Genomic DNA, 20,368 nt, shown 5'->3' on the forward strand with positions numbered 1-20,368 from the left:
AAGAGAGAGATAAAGTAGTGAGAAACTAGAGAGATTCAAAGTCAAAGTTAAGACTAAAGGAATTTAAAGTTTACAAGACAACAAAGAGGGAGACATTGAAAACACAGCAGAGATAAATATGAAAAGAGAAGATGGAATTGGATGAAGAATAGATGAAGGGGTTGATCTTACAGTTAAGGGCACATGGTTCTTCCTGTAAAACTGGAGGAAAGCGGGTAAACTGGGGAGAGGATAGGAAGGACTCAGGAGTTAGTTACAGGTTCAAAGATGAAAATTATCACCTCTGTTAACCTAGCTTTTCTTAGTGTAAAGTAAGAGGCAAGTTCATTTGCTGAAAGAGAGGGAAAGGAATAAGAAAATTGATAAACAGGTAGAATAGAAACTTTGGGAATTGGGATAAGCACCTGACCATGTATAAGCATAATGAAGGGGTTCAATGGAGACCCAAATTCCTTCAGGGAAAACATGTTTCTGACTGTCAGAAAAAGGATAGAAATTTCCAAAGTACATGAAATTGGCTAAATAAATTGTGAAACAAAATCCATACTCAATTTTAATGGAGTATGAAAATCCACAAAGTTTTTATATTGATGAAAAAAAAAATCAAAGCCAAGCAAGGTAAGCAATGGGATATATTGGGACTGGAATCATTCGTGTCCAAAGATCAAAGATGAGAGAAACAGCTAGCATGAACTGTGAATAAAAACCAATGTTATGGTGCTCCCCTAGCTAACAAACAAATAAAATAAATGTTCCAAGCCTAAGTCAATAGATTACGCTGCAATGCTGGTAGCAAGATAGGTTTGAAGATCATAACTTTGAGGTGACACAGATTTTCACAGTGTAGCAGTGCTTCACAGCTTAGCCATAGAGTGGTGTCAGATGATAGATGGCCAGTGTGACCTAAAGCAGAGGGTTGTTTTGTCCTACGTAGCAGAAGGACAGAGCAGAGGGTCCTTCCCTGGAGAAGCAGCTGAGCACTAAGTGGAAGGCCAGTGTCCAATTAAGAAGAGCATTGGATCAAAAGCATCGGCCTCCTTTTCCCAGTAAAACAGACAATGTTCTGGTCAACCTAATCAAGACAAAAGGTAATAAATTAAACATCAATCATCAACTTAAAAAACTCTTTGCAGTCTAGTAATTGAAGTATACTACTCTGATATCATTTAAAAATTTCTCTCTGAAACCAGCTGCCAATAAAGTAACAGCAGAAACATTCTTATTACAATTAAGAGCAAGATAAAGATGGCATCATAATTATTCATGTCACACTATCCTGAAGTTAAAGTCAATGAAAAGGGGAAGAAAAGAGAAATAAGAAATATAATTATTGGAGAAGAAAGAAAATTATCATTATTTATAGACAATATGATCTTCTATCCAAAAAACTCAGGAGAATACATCAAAAATTATTTGAGCTACTCAGGTTAGAAAGCAGATCAGTTACAAAATTAACTACATGCCAGAAGTTATCAATAAAAAAAGGAAAAAAGTCCTGTCCACCAGAGCAACATAATTTTAAATATCTAGGAATAAATAAAAGCTCTGTAGGAACTTCGTGAAAAACAATTGGAAAATTTTACTCAGGGACATTTTAAAAAAACTTGCTGCTGCTGTATTCATGAATGGTAAGATATAGGAGAATAAAAATATTGATAGTCCCAGACAGATGTATTAATTTAATATGATTTATATACAAATCCCCAATTGTTTTTATGAGACTAGTTAAAATTGTTACGACTTTACCTACACACATGAGCATATTCTCATTAAGAGCCAAGAAAACAAAAAAACAGAAAAAAAATGAGAGGGAATTTGTACCACCAGAGAGCCAAAAATTATTATAAACATACATTTGTATATTCATAGTTAAATAGAGGTAGAACCATAAATAAACGCTAGTATAATGAAGGACTTAGACTATGGAAAAGTTGAAACTTAAATTGGTGGATAAAAGATTGGTATGAAGCCAGGATAAATGATTAACTATTAAGGTCTCATCCTTTACTAGATCAGTGCTAGGCTCCACCTTCCTCCTGAGCCACTATCCCTCATCACCTAACAGCCCTGCCTCCCCAACCTCTAGGAGCCACAGAGTTCCAGCACCCAAGGCTGACTCAGCCAAGTCCATGGAGCCTAGACTTCCCTAGCAGCTGCCTGAAATGTTTGGCTCAGAAGCATGAGCTTTGACCATTAAAAGAAATAAGACAGAGCGTTGACAGATCAGTTCCTCTCTCCTCATCCCTCCTCTGCTCCATTGCACTTGTGCATTGGGTCTGTCAGCCTCTCTGTTGACATCCGGCATGACTGACAATGGCTGTGTTTTCCTGTGAAGCTGTGGCCAGTCCAATGATGATGCACCACCTTTGATTTTCTTTCCTCCAGCCCTTCCTCATTTCCCCTTTGCTCTCACTCTTGATCCACTGGGATTCCTCTCCCCAAAACTCCTAACATGTAAGCTTTTCCTCATTACACTTCATACTAAAATACATCATATCTATCTTAAACATGTATTTTTTTTTGCAACTAGCCCTAGGTTATTACTACCCCTTATGTTTCCCACTGCACCCTGCCCTTAGCTTTGTAAGTAGCCCTCCTAGATTTATCCAACATGTATGTTATTGAGAGGCAGAAAATATTTCTAACTCAAGAATGTGAGGGATGGAAGATCAAGGAACACAGATAATTTGGGGTTATGAAAATGTTCTATATCTTGATAGTGGTAGATACATATATTTGTCAAAACTCATTGAATTGTACATTTTAATTAATTATATGTAAATTATACATCAAAACTCATTGAATTGTACATTATAATTAATAATATGTAAATTATACATCAAAAAGTTAATACAAATTATTTTCTTTCTGTGTTTCTGACTGGATGAGATCTACCCAATCCTGATGACTCCTATGTTTATTGTCTCTTCTTCTACTTAATATTGTATTGTCATAATAGACTTATAGACACAACTATAATTGCTTCTGTGTGAGAGAGAGAAAAACGAGAGGGGAGAGAGAAGAGGAAAGGAGGAGAGGAGAAGAGAGGGGAGAAGAGGAGAGGACAGGAGAGGAGAGGAGAGGAGAGGAGAGGAGAGACAATGAGAAAGAAAAAATGGAAGATTCCAAAATGCTGGGGAATTTTTGGTGGAGAAATGTTCCAGAGGCATGGAATGTGGGTGGATGCATGGATCTTGGAGAGGAATAAGAATAGAACACTGAGAAATTCAAGGTGGACACATGAGAATCTGAGTAGCCATGTTCAATGACCTCAAGTGTTTTGCAAATATAAAATGTCATCTTCTGAGAGAGGGCCCTGATGGGCTGGTAGGTGAGGAGAGTAGAGCTCATATAGAAGTCAACAAGAAACAAATAAAGGGTTTAATGAACATAGGAGAGCTTCAGGGATTAGCAGAAAATTCAGACCAAGAGAAACCCTCTCTGTGCTCTCAGTAGATTCTCAGACCTCATCTTCCCCTGTGCTGGGCAAGAAGGACAGCACGCTGCTGACCATTGAATATCAGCCCCACCTCATTCCTCACCAAACCTCACAAGTGTTTGGCAACCATCTAGACTTTCAATGTGGAGAAATTAGGAAACAGTGGTGCCTCTGCCATGATTATTGATAGATCTTTGTCTGGTTTTCTTGCGCATTGGTGAATCTGATCTCTTTCTAGCTGATGGAGGCATGATACTCAAGATGTGGATTTCTCTCCAACAAGCAACATCCCCAGTCTTCCCTTGCTAAAAGGATCACACTATTTTGCATATAATATGTCCATTAAAGAGTTTTTGCTCTTTGCCTGCTTAGGGAAAATGTAGTCCTACTAAGGAGAATCCTGTGTGCCTACTAAGTGGGTTGTGAGGTTGGAACTATGGCTGAGAAGATCTGTGCCAAATAAATTTTATTATAATGACTTTGGTCTGTCCCATCAGTCTTAGAAAACTGTACTGCAGCAAACATGACTTTCTTCCAGAGGCAGACTGCTAGAGGCATGACATAATGATGCCATGATTAAGCTGACCCAGCCCTCACCGGAGGGTCAGGAGGTCCAATTCACAGGTTCCTGTAACTACTGTAAAATGACACATCAACACAGCATTAGAGGGCGAGGCATCAGTTTTGAAATGTATTGTTAAAAATAACATTCAATGAAAACAAACGCTTGGATCTTTGGACCCTCTATAAACCGGGCAATTGATTGATAATAATTTGGGTACACTTCTGATGTTTTAATTTGGAGTTTCAGGATTTAAAATTATTACATCAGTATTGAGCCTACAGAAAGCTCCCCCTTCTCACCTTCCCTTTACTTCTATTTTCTAAAACTAGGCAGAACATTTATGTATGATATTGCTAAGTCATTCTTCCCATATATTAATAACTCACCCCTATGTGATCAGTTGTGCACTTGATTAACTTAATTGTCAAGAAAGCAAAGAAGAGCACCCTTACTATTTTTTATTTGTTGTCATGGTGGTGGAAGAACTAAACAAAAAAAAAAAAAAGAAAGAAAGAAAATGATTTCAGGAGAGAATAATTATTAGCAAGTTAATTAATTAAGGTTTGCTTATATTTTTACTTTCAAGGCATTTATTGGTCTGGATTAAAATAGTCTATTTTTATTCGAGATATTAGGGCCCACACAGAGGTAGTGAGGCACAGTGTGTTAGGAGGGAGTGTGGAGTCCTGCAGAGTTGGCTGCTCTCTGTCCTTTTTTATTTTTCCCTAGCTAAGAATAAGATTAAAAACTCCAAAATACGAGGATCACCAGGTGGAGAGAAATAAGGGTCCCTACAGGCATAGAATCCAAGATACACAGGGAGAAAATGTGCTTGGAATCCTGGGTTCTGAGGGCTTCATGTACATTACATTTAATCCTCACAACAACTCTTCGGAGTAGATATTATTATTGTCCCTGTTTTTCAGATGAGGAAACTGAGGCACAGAGGGATGAAATAATATGTGCAGATTCACAGAGCTAGAGAGTGGGAGAACAGGGATTTTCATTCCTATCACACGGGCTGAAATTCTTGAAGGTATAATTATGTAATACGTTATAACAAAAATTGCTGGGATAGTGTTCTTATAATAGATGTTTAATAAATGCCAAGTGTGTTCGATAGTACTGATTTTTTTTTAAATTTCATTGTGAGACAAAGCCAGCTGATGTCTATAGATTTTATGGTCTCAAACCAATAGCAAACACTTAAACAGAGTAAGGAGGAAATGTACAAACATGCTTTCTGTTCCTTCCTGCTATAGTAAGCGTGGTTGGTATAGGACCCTATTCTGCAAACCAAACTTCCATCCACGTGCGTGGTGGTGAATGCCATGCAGGTGAGGTAGAGAGGAAGCGGAGACTGCTCTCATCGATCAAGTCGAAATGGAACCTCAGTGATTGGTTTGCCCTCTCAATTTAAAAACAACCAGTGAAATCCATCATTTTGGAGAAGTGTGGGGATTCAAATTTTTTAGAAAAAACAACCGAAACACTTGACCGACAGACTCCAGTCAATGCTTGTAAAATGAAGAAAGGATCTCTAACTGGTAACTTCTTTTCTTTTCTTTTTTTAAAATATATTTTATTGATTTTCTTACAGAGAGGAAGGGAGAGGAATAGAGAGCCAGAAACATCGATGAGAGAGAAACATCGATCAGCTGCCTCCTGCACACCCCCCACTGGGGATGTGCCCGCAACCAAGGTACATGCCCTTGACCGGAATCGAACCTAGGACCCTTGAGTCCACAGGCCAACGCTCTATCCACTGAGCCAAAACTGGTTAGGGCTGGTAACTTATTTTCTTGCAGACCCTAAGCTCCCAGCTATTTTATTAAAGGAGTTTGATGTAAGGACCAACTCTAAGGCTAGGCCCATTAATTTTCCTGTCTTAGGGGGAAGAGTGAGATGGTGGAGGGCGGTGTTGGGTGGAGGTAGGTAAGATGCACACCTGACCTCATACTTTTTCCTTTCTTCAGCATCTTACTGGACTCATCTCTAAACAATCATACTTAGTGGTGTATTTGCTCAAGGGCCTCTAGGAAATGCATGTCCTTCCTCCAGTCACATAATATTGAGAAATGTTTTAGCCATTCTCTTATTTGAATTTGATACCTCATATACCATCATTACATTAAGAAGTTCTGCAGTATTTAAGTGGATTAAAATTTTTCTTTTTAGCATTTTTGTCTTTTGCTTGTAACTTTGGGGAGAACGTATCAGGACTTACATAGTTAATAAAAGCAAACTAAAGCAAATAATCACCTTCTAGTACTTCTTGCAGCATATTCTAATTTTTTAATGGAGAAAATGCATTCTTAAATTAAATATGCATAATAAGAAATACTAATAATAAGAATAAAGTGGAATATGTGAGAATGAATCTAGTGTTGTAAGCAAAATGCATTTGATTTGCTAAGGATAAAAGCTGGCTTGAATCAGTAAGAATCAGTACAAAAAAAAGAAAAGCCTCATAATGTTCATAAATTATCCATAATTGTATGGATTTTAAATATAAAAGTTGGCAGTGGAAAAAGCTAAAAGCCATTAGGAGAGACACTATTGTGCCATGCACTAGGAACGGCAAGTCACAATCTTATGAAAAAAAAACACAAAAAAAACCCTAGCTAGAGTTTTCTAAAATTTTTATAACCATACTTGAGACTTATCTTGATGTTTACTACAATGCACGCATTGTTCACATGCCATGGCCTAATGCATATATGAATCGTATTTGAAAAGAGCTACTAATTAACATGAATAGTCTTCTTCCGTGAAGGTCGTTTATTGCAAAGTTTTTTTTTACCCCCCTTTTTTTCCTAGCTGAATATTGCTAAAGGAGTCCTCCACTGCCATTAGTTTAAGAGACTAGTCTGTTTTCTCTCTGTCATTGGGTCATAGTTTTAGAGTCGTTTTTTCCTGCCAAGAAGCCATAAAAAAATATTTAAAAGCAAGAGAGAAGAGAAAATAACCATTTTCCTGTTGAGCAGTATAGCCGCTTATTACTTTTTATTCTGTCATCAACTTCATCCTCTCATCAACTTCTTACAGTATTTAAGAATTATTTAGCTAAATTGTTAGACTTTATTTCAAGTAGGATTAATCAGGAGTTTCTCATTGAAAACTGGGTTGACCAATACTTGTCTAGGGTTCATGGAGATGGTCCCTGAAATGTTCTCCAGATAAGTACAACAGAAAGTTATTTTCTCAGTGTTTCAGAGACTGGGAAGTCCAAGATCAAGGTCCAGCAGGGTTCAGTTTCTGGTGAGGGCTCTCCTCCTGGCTTTCAGAGGGCTGTCTTTCTGCTGCATCTTCATGTGGCCTTTCTTGAGTGCATGTGTGTGGAAGGAGAGACCCCATCCTTATGATCTCATTCAATCTTAATTGCCTCCTAAAGGCCATCTCCAAAAACAGGCAGTCACATTGGGGGTTAGGGCTTCAACACATGAATTGGGGGGTGGGAGGGTTATAATTCAGTCCAAGTCCATAGCAACAAGAAACTCTGTTTTGTATTCAAGATATTTCTTTATTGAATATTCTCCTGGAGACTGCCATGTTGTAGGGGGTACAAGGCAAGTGTACAAATGTCTGTAACATGAAACAGAATGTAATAAATGCTAAAGCAAGGGTCTACAGGACTATCAGGGATGGAGTGGTCACATCTGCCAAATGACCAGGAGGACCTTCTGAAGAAGAACCCCTTGCCCTGGGCATGGAGAAGGGGTAGGATTTGGGTGAGTGGCAGGGTGGAGAGAGGATTTGCAGTGTAGAGACTGGCATAAGAAAAGCAGTGGGAAAGGACCTGAGGATGAAAATGGTCAAGAAAGACAGGCTGGTTGGATTGTCTGGAGCTCTCTGAAGCGGGAGAGTGATTGTACAAAGAATAGAGGGACTGAAATTCAAGGGACTTGTTGGGAAGGTATTGGTGAGTCACTGACAACTCCCAGGGAGGTGCTGGTTATTTTATAAATCTCCTTTCACTGCTACTGAACACACGGCCTCAAACGTGTTTACTGGAAAAGTCTGATTTTATCATTAAGAAACCGATCCTTCAAAATTGGACTATTCCCTCTCCAAATGGAATCTTGCCCCGATACAGAAACGGGTCCATGAGCGATAAACCTGTTGGGGGTTGGGGAGGCGGTTGGGGAAGGAAGTGAAGAGGCTCTGAATGAAGGCGTTTCTTTGAATGAATAGCAGCAAGGATGTGGCAATAGTGTTTTCCTGTTTGGGAAGTTGAATGCTTCATGCTTTGCTTGGCTGTCAGAACGCTTCATGTTTATATTTGTGAGCATATATGGTGATCATCCTTAAGACAAAAATCTGACAGCAGGTCCCTTGATGCCCTTGTTCAGAGCAGATGCTGCAGTCAGAGCTGGGCCTCCAAAGCTCACCTCTGAGATGTTGTAAATTGCACGAAGAACATCTCTTCTACCCTCTTCATGTCTCACATACAGCTTATTAAGATAATGTTGGAGGAAAGAATTTGAAATAGACACACTTAATAGATTTGTAGGTCCCTAAGAGCCATCATCTGCATCAATGCAATTACTCGCAGCCCATGTGACAATCAAAATATATGGACTCAACAGGGGCATCAGAAAGAGATGCACACACTTAGTTCATTGACATGGAACAGCTGTGTGGATCATCGTGTTCAGAAAAATGGAAACCTTACTTTTTGTGTTGGGGGACCATAGAGAAGAGATAGAAGCAAAGAGGGACAGTCCAGAAAAATGTCTTCACTTTAAAAATCGTAGAGCTCAGTGGATTATGGATCCTGAGGTGAGAAAAGATGTTTTTCTCTTAGTAGAAAATGAACTTCTCTTGTCCCACTTCTCATGAAGGCGTGACCTTCTCTGCAGCATCCCTGATGTGGGCCATCTCAGCTCTCCTGAACTCTTCCACAGGCTGGAGTTTGTACATTCCAACTTGTTGTTTGGGCTCTGTCGGACAGAACCTAAGTCTGGATGGCAGGATGAAATTGGATAAACATTCACACTGCCTCCAGGGACAGTTTTTTTATGCAAACATCTGTTTCTTGAATTTGGCCATGGTAGGTCTAGGGGAAGCGATAATTTCAATTGGTGGAATAAGATCACGAAGGTGCTGCCTCGTTCTTTTTCGTTTTCCTGTCTCAGGGAGTATAAAGCCCGTCTCCCTCCAGCATTACAGAGAGAGAAAGCCCTTTCCGAGTTTCCTCTGACACTGGGTTCATGCCCAGCTCTGGTTTAGGTGAGATCACGTGCATGCTTTCTTTGGTAGTTTGCTGGACTTCGGATGCAACGTGCTTTGAAAGGAACTCGATGCACGCATATGAAAATATGAACTTAGAGTACAGACGAGGAGAGCAATCAACAAATATTTGCAAATATTTGCAAATCGGCACTGGGCAACATATTCAAGTGTATGCAGAAGTGCGGAGGCATAAATTCTTGCACGTAGGAAGCTTCACGTTTTAGTAGGAAATTGAAGTGATAAAGAACAATCAAAGACAGCCTATGATTTGGTACTCCATTGTGATGTATCATATTAATCGTTGTAGTTACTTGTAATAGGAGAAGACAAATAACCGAGCGGACCACCGAGGCTGGAGAGGTCTTTAAAAAGGAAGTTTGAATGAGGTGTGATGTAAGGTGCTGAGAAGCTCTGAGCAGGCAGAGCTGGGGCAGAAGCATTTCCATTGGGGGACGTTGACATACCAGCAACAACAGCTACTATGTCAATTGATTGTCCCTTTGGTAAGAGCTGATTGTCTGAGGCACTGTTATCCCCATTTACCAAAGGGAAGATGAAACTTGGTAACAGGTAAGTAAGCCCTCCAAGCCTCAGTTAAGGAGAAGGTCAAATGATGGGAATTGCAGCTACTGAGAGAGGGCCACTCTGGGTGGTTTAGGACAGGGCTTACCTGCAATTATACAGACATATCTTACCTTTTTATTTTTAAGTCATCCAAATCCTTAAAGAAAAGTTTAAAATCGAACTGTTTAGGGTTTTCATGAACTGCCTTTGGCAAAGCTTCTAAGTGGTCATTAGACTTAAAGGGAAATTTGCTAAGAGACAGCATCTGCATATACCTGTGTGTGGCTGTGTATTTCACCTCACACAGCCGGGCCACACTCACATGGTCCTACAGCAGAGAAGGAGGATTATAATTCCTATTGGTTTTTGTGCAATGGAAGGCAGACAACTCTACAACAGGGCCAGATAAAGAGGACCTCTAAGTTTGCACATAGTACAGTAATTGTGTTACTTTTGTTCATTTCAGGTCTTACTTTCTCTTATAGAAATTTTGAATTTGACTTGCTATAATATCTAACAAAGTCCACAAGGTTTAGTTTCCAAGTAATTCAACTAATAGCACTCTATTCCACTCTTCAGCAAACAGCATTGTATTCAGTTAAAGCAGATGAAAGTGTTGTGTTTGTAGGTCAGAAACAGTTGAATATTGGCAATTTCACATTAACCTAATCTGCTGTTGCACACCCTGAGAATAAAGGGAAGTATCCCACCACGCACAAATCCTGTTGAGCCAGGAGAAGCCATTCAGTTATAACTCATGCACATTTCCTATATAAAATAGAATAGTGTTAAAGAAATGAATATTATTCTTGCTCTAAATAAGGCTTTTTAATAAATCTTTCTAAGGAGTTTCTAGGTCACTCTTTAAGCCATGGCCCAAGGTTTTATTTAGTCCTTCTCTTTAATAATTAGAACTCAGAACTGTCATTACAATATGTTGATGGCAATGTAGACCAGGAGGAGAGGAGCATTCAAGGTAGGAATTTGCTAACCTAGGGGATATCTGCTACCCAATGAGGTATGGAGAGGACAATTCAGTGTCCAGAAACACTGATCAGGTAGAAGAACCTTTATCCTAATTCTGAATAATGTTGGCCCCAAGGTATCTGAGCAGTTGCTTGGCCTTAAAGGTGTGGGTCAAATCCTATGAGTTAAGTGGCTTTGGTTTTCATTCAGAAATCTTTCCAGGGGTGTATGTGGTGAAATCTGGGGTTCTCGGCAGTGTAAATAAATAGAATTAAGGCTTCTTCTTTCTAAAGTTGAAGTGTTTAGGTAGACACTTGACCTCAAGGTGAAGCCAGCACAAGCAAGTAGGTTCACAGTTATACATTATGCTGATGTATCTGGGCCTCTTAGTAGATTTGGGGCCCAGATACATTTTGGTTGATTAAGAGACCTGGAGGTGAGATCAGAGACCAAATAGATGGGTCTGAGTCACAGGACTCGGAACATGAGTCAGTCAAGTTCAAATCTACTGGACAAAGGTGATTGCTTCCTGCCATTTAGAAGCAAGAGGGTGAACCTGCATGTGGAGACCATCAATAGATCTGGTTGTGAGGAGCTGGGGATGAAAGTCACATAGGAAACCAGGTAGGGCTGACACTCTTGGCTCATACTCACACTAAGACTCAGTTTTGAGCTGCACTTTGTCAACTTGTTCTTACCTACCATGTTCCATATGTAAAATTAGGTTCTTTAATTCCCTTAATTCTTATAAAAATGTCATGAGGGCAGTTTACGATTTCAGTCTTAGAGATGAGAAAACAGAGAATATAATAACTTATCAAGATAAACTATTGGGATGATTATTTTATTGGAATAATCATTATTGGAACACAAACCCACACATCTTTGTGCTTCCATAGGAGAAGGTGTATTCATTTCCTGTTGCTGCTGTAACAAACTACCACAAAGATAGTGGCTTAAGACAACACACACTTGTTCTCTCGTAGATCTAGAGGCCAGAAGGCTAGAGTCAAGGTGTTGGCAAGGCTGGTTCCTTCTGCAGACTGAAGGGGAGAATTCGTTACCTGGTCTTTTTCAACTTCCAGAGCCACCTGCCTCATGACAACCTCTTGCTTCAGTCTTCACTTCTCCTCTGCTGATTCTAACCCTCCTGCTTCCCTCCTATGAGAACTCATGATTCAATGGGGCCCACCTAGATATCTTCCGGTCTGCAGATCCTTAATTTATCACATCTACAAATTCCCTCTTATGGATTAAGATAACATATTCCCAGGTTCTAGGGATGTAAAGGTAGACACCCGGGAAGGGGGAAGGCACTTTCCTGCCTACCTACAGGAGGGAATGGAGGGAAATGCTGTGAGCTGGAGAGGTGAAGGTGGCCAGACAGAAAGGAGAGTTTTGTTTTGTTTTGCTTTAATATTTTTATTGATTTCAGAGAGGAAAGGAGAGGGAGAGAGAGATAGAAACATCAATGATGAGAGAGAATCATTGATCGGCTGCCTCCTACACGTCCCGCATTGGGGATTGAGCCCAAAACTCAGGCATGTGCCCAAACTGTGACCTCCTGGTTGATAGGTTCATGCTCAACCATTGAGCCACACCGGCCAGGCCAGAATGGAGGGTTTTAACTTTCTCCGAGGCTGGTGTGGAGCAGGGACAGGGAGCGGAGACAGGCGTCCCTCACCCTGCAGGAAGTTCAGTGGAGGGTGGCTGCAGCAGGCTGGTCCTCAGTGGGGGAGGACCTCCGGCAGAGGGATCTCTGAGCTGCCTGGAGCAGCAGGGACCACAGACAGATGGCAGGACCAGCTTCAGCGGCAGCGTCTTAAAGCTGAATTAAAAAAAACCATCAAGGTGATGACCATCATGCAGAATTGCCTACCTCCTCCACTGGCTTTCTGGAAACGGACGCCAGCATTCTTGTATGATCTCCTGGAGTAAGGGAAAGGGTTCCCCTAAATGCGTGAGATTGAATATCCGGTTGATCTAACCAGTGGGGACTGAAACAAGATTAAATGTCAATTCAAGAGCTCTTCAGAGAATGTGACACTGGACCTTAGTATTGTGGTCTAAAGGTCGTACCTCCTGGAGTAATAAACGCTGGCCATGGCCATAGGAGGGACAGGGGCAGGTGAGGACAGAGAACAAAGACGTTTCTGCCCTGTGGATGTGAGTAAAGACGTGAGCAAATGCAACTTGCTCGGGGTCTAAACCTAAACCAAACAACCCGATAGTGCGTCAGGCTCTTTGGACGGCAGGCAGATATTATCTGAATCACAATAACCATCTTAATAAGTGTATCCGGCAGGGGGGATAAAAAAGGTGGTAGGGTATTCCCCAGAGGAAAATTAATTCCTTTTCATAATCCACCGTCGTTTATTTCACATATTCATGACCCGCCCGGTATGATGTTTTGTTTTTTTTTCTTTATGACGAGCCATAAAAATGACAAAATACATTAGCCAAGTTCTTCGTTTCTGCTAACATGACTGTATTCAAAAATAATAACAGAGACTTGTATCAGCGACGCAAAAGATGCATGAAGTAAATGGGGCTTAATTTGTACACAAACTGTCAAGGCAGTTTTCCTCACGGCCTCCATCTTCTGAATTCATTAGTCTCTAATTACGGCCAGTGGGGACCAGCAGTTAGAAGGTTAAAGAGGTTCTGACAGGCCTAATCATTGCTCAGGAAGCTGAAAATGTATGCAGAGTCTCGGCAGATGGGGTGAGAGCAGCTTCTGCCAAGTGATAACTGTTATTCCTTTGCACCTCCAAAGCTGTCATCCTAATAGGCACATTTTAAATTTATTAATGCTCTAGTTACAATGCATACACGGTCTCTAATGGTATGTCATTCTGAGTATATAAACTGAGCAATTAACACATATTACCTGGTAATGGTAAAATTATTTGTTGCCTGTTGGGTTTTTCTTTTTCTTTTCTTTCTATTTATTTATTTATTTATTTATTTATTTATTTATTTATTTATTTACTTATTTACTTACTAGTGTTCTCGTTGCAGGAAAAATCCTGCAATAGGGTTTCCTGCTGCACTCTACCCTACCCTGCCTGCTCTCCTCCCTTGTCCCGGGGCCGGCTTCTCCGCCAGCCCGCCTGCTTTTCCCTTCTCCCCCGGCCCCGCCTCCGCTCTTCCCTTCTCCCCCGGCCCCACCTCCGCTCCTCCCTTCTCCCCCACCCCACCTTCTCCGCCAGCCCGCTCTCCTTCCTTCTCCCCCGGCCCCGCCCCTTCTCCCCCGGCCCCGCCCCTTCTCCCCCGGCCCCGCCTCCGCTCCTCCCTTCTCCTCCCCCCGGCTTGCTTGCTTCTCTGCAGCTTTGCTCCCTTCTGCAGCTCTTGGCTTTTCTATGCTGTCTTTATATGCAAATTAGCCGCCATCTTTGTTGGGGTAATTTGCATATTCGTCCTGATTGGTTGGTGGGTGTGGCTTGGCTGGTGGGCGTGGCTTGGGCATAGCGAAGGTGCGGTCAATTTGCATATTTGTCTATTATTAGATAGGATTTATTTTTGGTTGTCTCCTAATCCAGTAAGAATTGTCCCGGGGAAATCCCTTGGTTAAGATAGTATCAGAGCTACACTATAGATGGATTTCCCTTTTTTTACTCTCACATGGCACCAATCGAATGTCCGAGACCATGCTGTACCCAACCTGTCTCTTCCATCAGCGATGCCCGGCCTCTCACGTCAGAATCCAGTAGTTAACAACACTTGGGGTGAGAGGCTTGGTCAGACTTCTGGGGAAAGGCAGAGAATGCCACCCTTTGATGGAATGACCCTTTAAAATGAGAAGAGGCCCCTGGCAAAGTAGTTCAGTTGGTTAGAGGTTGTCCTAATACGCCTAGGTTGCAGGTTCAGTTCCCAGCCAGGGCACGTACAAGAATCAACCAAGAATTCATGGATTGATAGAACAACAAATCGATGCCTCTCTCTCTCTCTCTCTCTCTCTCTCTCTCTCTCTCTCTTTCATCAATGAGTTAACAAAAAATTTAAAGTGAGAAGAAATCCAGGGTGGTATTTCTCATTTGTGATATTCTTCTTTGGTGGCCTCCCTGACTTCAGTCCTGATTGCTTTAAAGCTAACTAATCTACCAGCAAGAGGTGTTTTGTCTTTTTTTAAAAATGAACGAGGTCTCTTGTCTTTCCTGTGACTATCACCGTGACATGGGAAAGGCCTTTAATTAAATGCAGCACTTAGCGCAACAATTGTTTGCATGGGGGAGGCTACAGAAACGGAGACAGCTGGAATGGATAGTCCCTAGATTGTAGGCTTCATCAGGACTACAAGATTCATAAGCGGTCCTAATAGCATGATAAGGTGTTAATCTCACAACAGAGCAATTATCTGTCCTGTGACTGACTGCCCCTCTCTGTACCCACTAGCCCGTTTCGGCTAATTGATTTACTCTGTATAGAAGTAACATGACAAAAAAAAAAAATGTCGCAGAGATTTTATGTTAACTTAACCTGTGATTAAATCTCCCTACTAGGTGATCTGTTTGAGATTTTTAAAAGTACGGAAAAGATATCAAACCCTTACGTAACATGTTTTCTTTGCCTGAGTCCTAATACCGCATCTATTGTGTGTGGTTCCTTCAGTGGCTGGAAGAAAAGCCCAGGTTGATTAACAGACATGCGCTGTGGAACCTCAGGCAGGTGTTCTCATTTCTCTGAGCCTCAGTTTCATCATCCCCAAGGTGAGAAGTTGGCTTAAGCCTCTTAGACCAGGTGTCCTCAAACTACGGCCCTCGGGCCACATGCGGGTGTTTTTGCCGTTTTGTTTTTTTACTTCAAAATAAGATATGTGCAGTGTGCATAGGAATTTGTTCATACTTTTTTTTTTAAACTATAGTCCGGCCCTCCAACGGTCTGAGGGACAGTGAACTGGCCCCCTGTTTAAAAAGTTTGAGGACCCCTGTCTTAGACAATCCGTGACCTCTAAGAGCTTCCTCACTTCTGGACGTGCCCAAGTCTATGGATTTAAGTACTTTATGGCCAAGAAGTACTTACAATTATACAATTGAGCAAGAGCAATAGTTAGGAGTAGGTCCAGCCTTTCATTTTCCACTTCCCATTTTCAACTCAGAAGTTTAATCTGGTTTCTGACCATCCTCTTTATTTATAACTGTTAAAAAGTATGTGGACAATGGATTTTTCCAGCCTCTTTGCTGTATTTTTGCTGTGTGATATAGCCATTCATTCCCAAAGATTAAAAAAACCTGCTTCAGGATCTCTTTAATGGGAAATCCAGTGAAGAGAGTCTAGACATGCCCTGTAGGGGCAGCTGACTCGGCTTGATGTGACACTGCAGGGAGAAGGGACGAACTGTGTGGGGTCAGGTCGGTGGCCCCCACTGCGTCACTAGATGGCCGCCCTGTTCACAGAGTGAAAGTGCTGGCCTCCTGCTCCCGAAGGTCTGTTCCAGCAACAACTTTCACGACTCTCATTCATTCCGAGAAAAAGGAATTTCCCCTTAAATCAGAGCCTGAGAAGCCACGTGGTATCTACAGGAACAGGAAGTACAGAGAGAAGGCGGGTCCTGAAGACTATTTACAGGAGAGAAGTTTGCCTAAGGAGCATCTTCATTTTGTGGATGGCGAGTCATGGGTTGGGGCAGGACTTATTCTCCAGAAAAAAGGAAGAATATTGGTTAAGATTATTAGCCCACGTGAAAAAAAACAAAAAAAACAAAACTGGCCTTGGGATCAACCATCTGCCTGTGAGTCTTGGGGTCGTGGTCCCCAGTCCTTAGATGCATCATGGACTTGCCCAGACTCTCCTGGAAGCACCTGAAGCATTCTGCTCTCCAGTGAAGGAAGTGTGGTTGGAAGTGACCGTGGACCCTCTGCTGGGAATATTTTTATCGTTTTGTAGAGGATGCTTCCCATGGGATTGAATGCCTACTTCAGAATTCCTGGAGGACTTGTTCAAAGGTGAGATCCCGGGCTGTACCCCAGACCCACGTACTCAGAAACCCAGGGGATTGAGCAGGGGAACCTTTGTTTAAAAAAAAAAAAAAGTCCTCAGGTGATTCTTATGCACAACTGAGGTTAGAGCAGTGGTCGGCAAATTCATTAGTCAACAGAGCCAAATATCAGCAGTACAACGATTGAAATTTCTTTTGAGAGCCAAATTTTTTAAACTTCAACTTCTTCTAACGCCACTTCTTCAAAATAGACTCGCCCAGGCTGTGGTATTTTGTGGACGAGCCACACTCAAGGGGCCAAAGAGCCGCATGTGGCTCGCGAGCCGCAGTTTGCCGACCATGGGGTTAGAGGACCATGGTGCTGGAAGGTAGGCGGCCAGGCTGCCTACGGTTCTTCTACTTCCCACGCGGTGTGACTGACTCACCGCCTCCTGGGAGGAGGCCCAGCATGGACGTCCCTCCCATGGGAGGCTCTTCCCGGGAGCCAGGACACAACCCTGAGCTAGAGGTCAAAGTTGTTGCAGCCAAGCCCAGGTCTGCCCGGAGACCCCATCCTTCCTGATGAAGACTGTTTTCCTTATTGGGGCCTGGTGGGCCTTCTTGATCTCAATCACCTGTGCCCAGAGCCTTGGTTATCACGTGTCAGCAGGCTTCAGGTGTGAGGTTTCAGTAACATAGAAGGTTCAATAAAACAGTTCCCAGCTCCCTGTACCTACTCTGGTGCTGCTTTGCCCTCATACATCCAGGGACACACATGCCAAAGGCCCCCAGTCACAGCAGGTCCCTGGAATTGCGTCGACAAAGCCAGTGTTAACACTAGGGGAGAAGAAAATTAAGACTCTGTAGAGTGGAAATCTATTAGTGTCGTGGTCGGCAAACTGCGGCTCGAGAGCCACATGCAGCTCTTTGGCCCCTTGAGTGTGGCTCTTCCACAAAACACCACGGCCTGGGCGAGTCTATTTTGAAGAAGTGGCGTTAGAAGAAGTTGAAGTTTAAAAAATTTGGCTCTCAAACGAAATTTCAATCGTTGTACTGTTGATATTTGGCTCTGTTGACTAATGAGTTTGCCGACCACTGTATTAGTGCAATTCCCAGACTCAGTTCTGGAGAAGGATGACTGAAGCAGTGCCGGGTAGTGATGTGATTGAACCTGAACCCTGTCTGCCTCAGTTCAAATCCTGGCTCTTCCTGGTGACTGTGGATCCACAGGCAAGATGCTTAGCTTTTCTGTGCCTCGGTTTCCTTATCGCAGGGAGAAAACAACAGTACTTCCCTCCCCAGGTTGTTCTGAGGATTAATGAGTCAACAGATTAGTCAAGTCCTTAGCAGGCACGGATTAAATGTTAGCCAAGGTTAATTCTGGATCATCTGTGGGCAGGCTATGTGCATGTGTGTGATTTGTGCAGGAGCAAAGGGCCCTGAGCTCAGAAAAGCCTGTTGCTTGGTCTATCGCTGCCATCTTGAAATGGTTAGTAATATTTGAACAAGGAACCCCACATTTTCATTTCACGCTGGACTCCGTAAATGATGTGGCCAGTTTCGCCCACAGGCTGTTGTGCTAAGATCTAAAGTCTATATGATGTTGATGCAAAAATGACCAACCTTAACATTACCTTATTGAGAAAGGTTAGATCTTCCCTAAGGAGAACTTATTTACTAATCGGGCTAAGGTAAACATTCTGTGCACATTGGCATGCAGCCAGCGATTACTTGTCCTTTTTTGTTTGTTTGTTTTGTTTTTGTTTTTTCCCTGCTGTAAATTCTTTATTTAAAAATTGAGATACAGCTGAACTCCAACAGCATCATTCTTAGTGGTGAAACATGCACACATTCCTCCCTGGGCTTGGTAATAAGACGGGGGTTTCTTCTTACCATTTTTAGTTAACACTATTTGGAGGTCCCGGCACAGCATGCAGGCAGCCAGGGTCCTGGCAGGGAGACCAGCATACCTGGGGGTTGTATGTATTGCCCGGATGAAGAGAACTAGGATGGAGAGGCTCCCAGAAGAGCAACCTCAGGTGGATAGGATTACAGGAGTTTATAGGGAGCTGGTGCTGGAACCTCTCTCCAGAGACTTCCCCCGCTCTTACAAGTTTTCAATAATATGTTATTATTATTCTTTTAAATCTTTATTGTAGACAGTATTATATATGTCCCCTTCCCCCCCCTCCCATTGACCTTTACTAGCCCACCCCCCTGCCCCTGGCCTTCACCACCCTACTATCTGTGTCCATGGGTTGATCTCTTCCCACCCATCCACCCTCCCCTGCCTTCCCTCTGAGGTTTGATAGTCTGTTCCATGCTTCTATGTCTCTGGATCTATTTTTTTCATCAGTTTATTTTGTTCATTAGATTCCACATATGAGTGAGATCATGTGATACTTCTCTTTCTCTGATTGGCTTATTTGCTTAGCATAACACTCTCTAGGTCCCTCCATGCTGTCTCAAAGGGTAAGATATCCTTCTTTTTTACAGCTGCATAGTATTCCAGTGTGTAAATGTACCACAGCTTTTTTATCCACTCATCCATTGATGGGTACTTAGGCTGTTTCCAAATCTTAGCTATTGTAAATTGTGCTTCTATGAACATAGGGGTGCATATATCCTTTCTGATTGGTGTTTCTGATTTCTTAGGATATATTCCTAGGAGTGGGATCACTGGGTCAAATGGGAGTTCCATTTTTAATTTTTTGAGAAAACTCCATACTGTTTTCTACTGTGACTGCACAAGTCTGCATTCCCATCAGCAGTATACCAGGGTTCCCTTTTCCTTGCTAACACTTGTGGTTTCTTGATTTGTTGATGATAACTATTCTGACAGGTGTGAGGTGATACCTCATTGTTGTTTTGATTTGCATCTCTCAGATGATTAGTGACTTTGAGCATTTTTTCATATGTCTCTGGGCCTTCCATATGTCCACTTTGGAGAAGTGTCTATTTAGGTCCTTTGCCCATTTTTTCACTGTATTATTTGTCTTCCTTTTGATAAGTTGTAAGAGTTTCCTTTATATTTTGGAAATTACCCCCTTATTGGATGTATCATTGGCAAATATGTTCTCCCATGCAGTGGGCTTTCTTGTTTTGCTGATGGTTTCTTTTGCTGTGCAGATGCTTCTTATTTTGATGCAGTCCCATTTGTTTATTTTCTCCTTAGTTCCTTTGTCCTAGGACCGTGGTCGGCAAACTGTGGCTCGCGAGCCACATGTGGCTCTTTGGCCCCTTGAGTGTGGCTCTTCCACAAAATACCATGGCCTGGGTGAGTCTATTTTGAAGAAGTGGCATTAGAAGAAGTTTAAGTTTAAAAAATTTGGCTCTCAAAAGAAATTTCAATCATTGTACTGTTGATATTTGGTTCTGTTGACTAATGAGTTTGCCGACCACTGGCCTAGGAGATGTATCGGTAAACATATTGCTATAAGAGATATCTGAGATTTTGCTGCCTATGGTTTCTTCTAAGATTTTTATGGTTTTGCGTCCTACATTTAAGTCTTTTATCCATTTTGGGTTTATTCTTGTTTATGGTATAAGTTGGTTGTCTAGTTTCAATTACTTGTCTTTAGTGATATAATTTAATGATGATAATATTGCCCATTTATATTTGTGCTTCAAAGGTTTAGCATTCATTGGATTTCTGTAGTTGGTCAACAAGACAACCAGTAAG

Source organism: Cnephaeus nilssonii (assembly GCF_951640355.1).
Source record: "Cnephaeus nilssonii genome assembly, chromosome: 21".
Lineage (NCBI taxonomy): Eukaryota > Metazoa > Chordata > Mammalia > Chiroptera > Vespertilionidae > Cnephaeus > Cnephaeus nilssonii.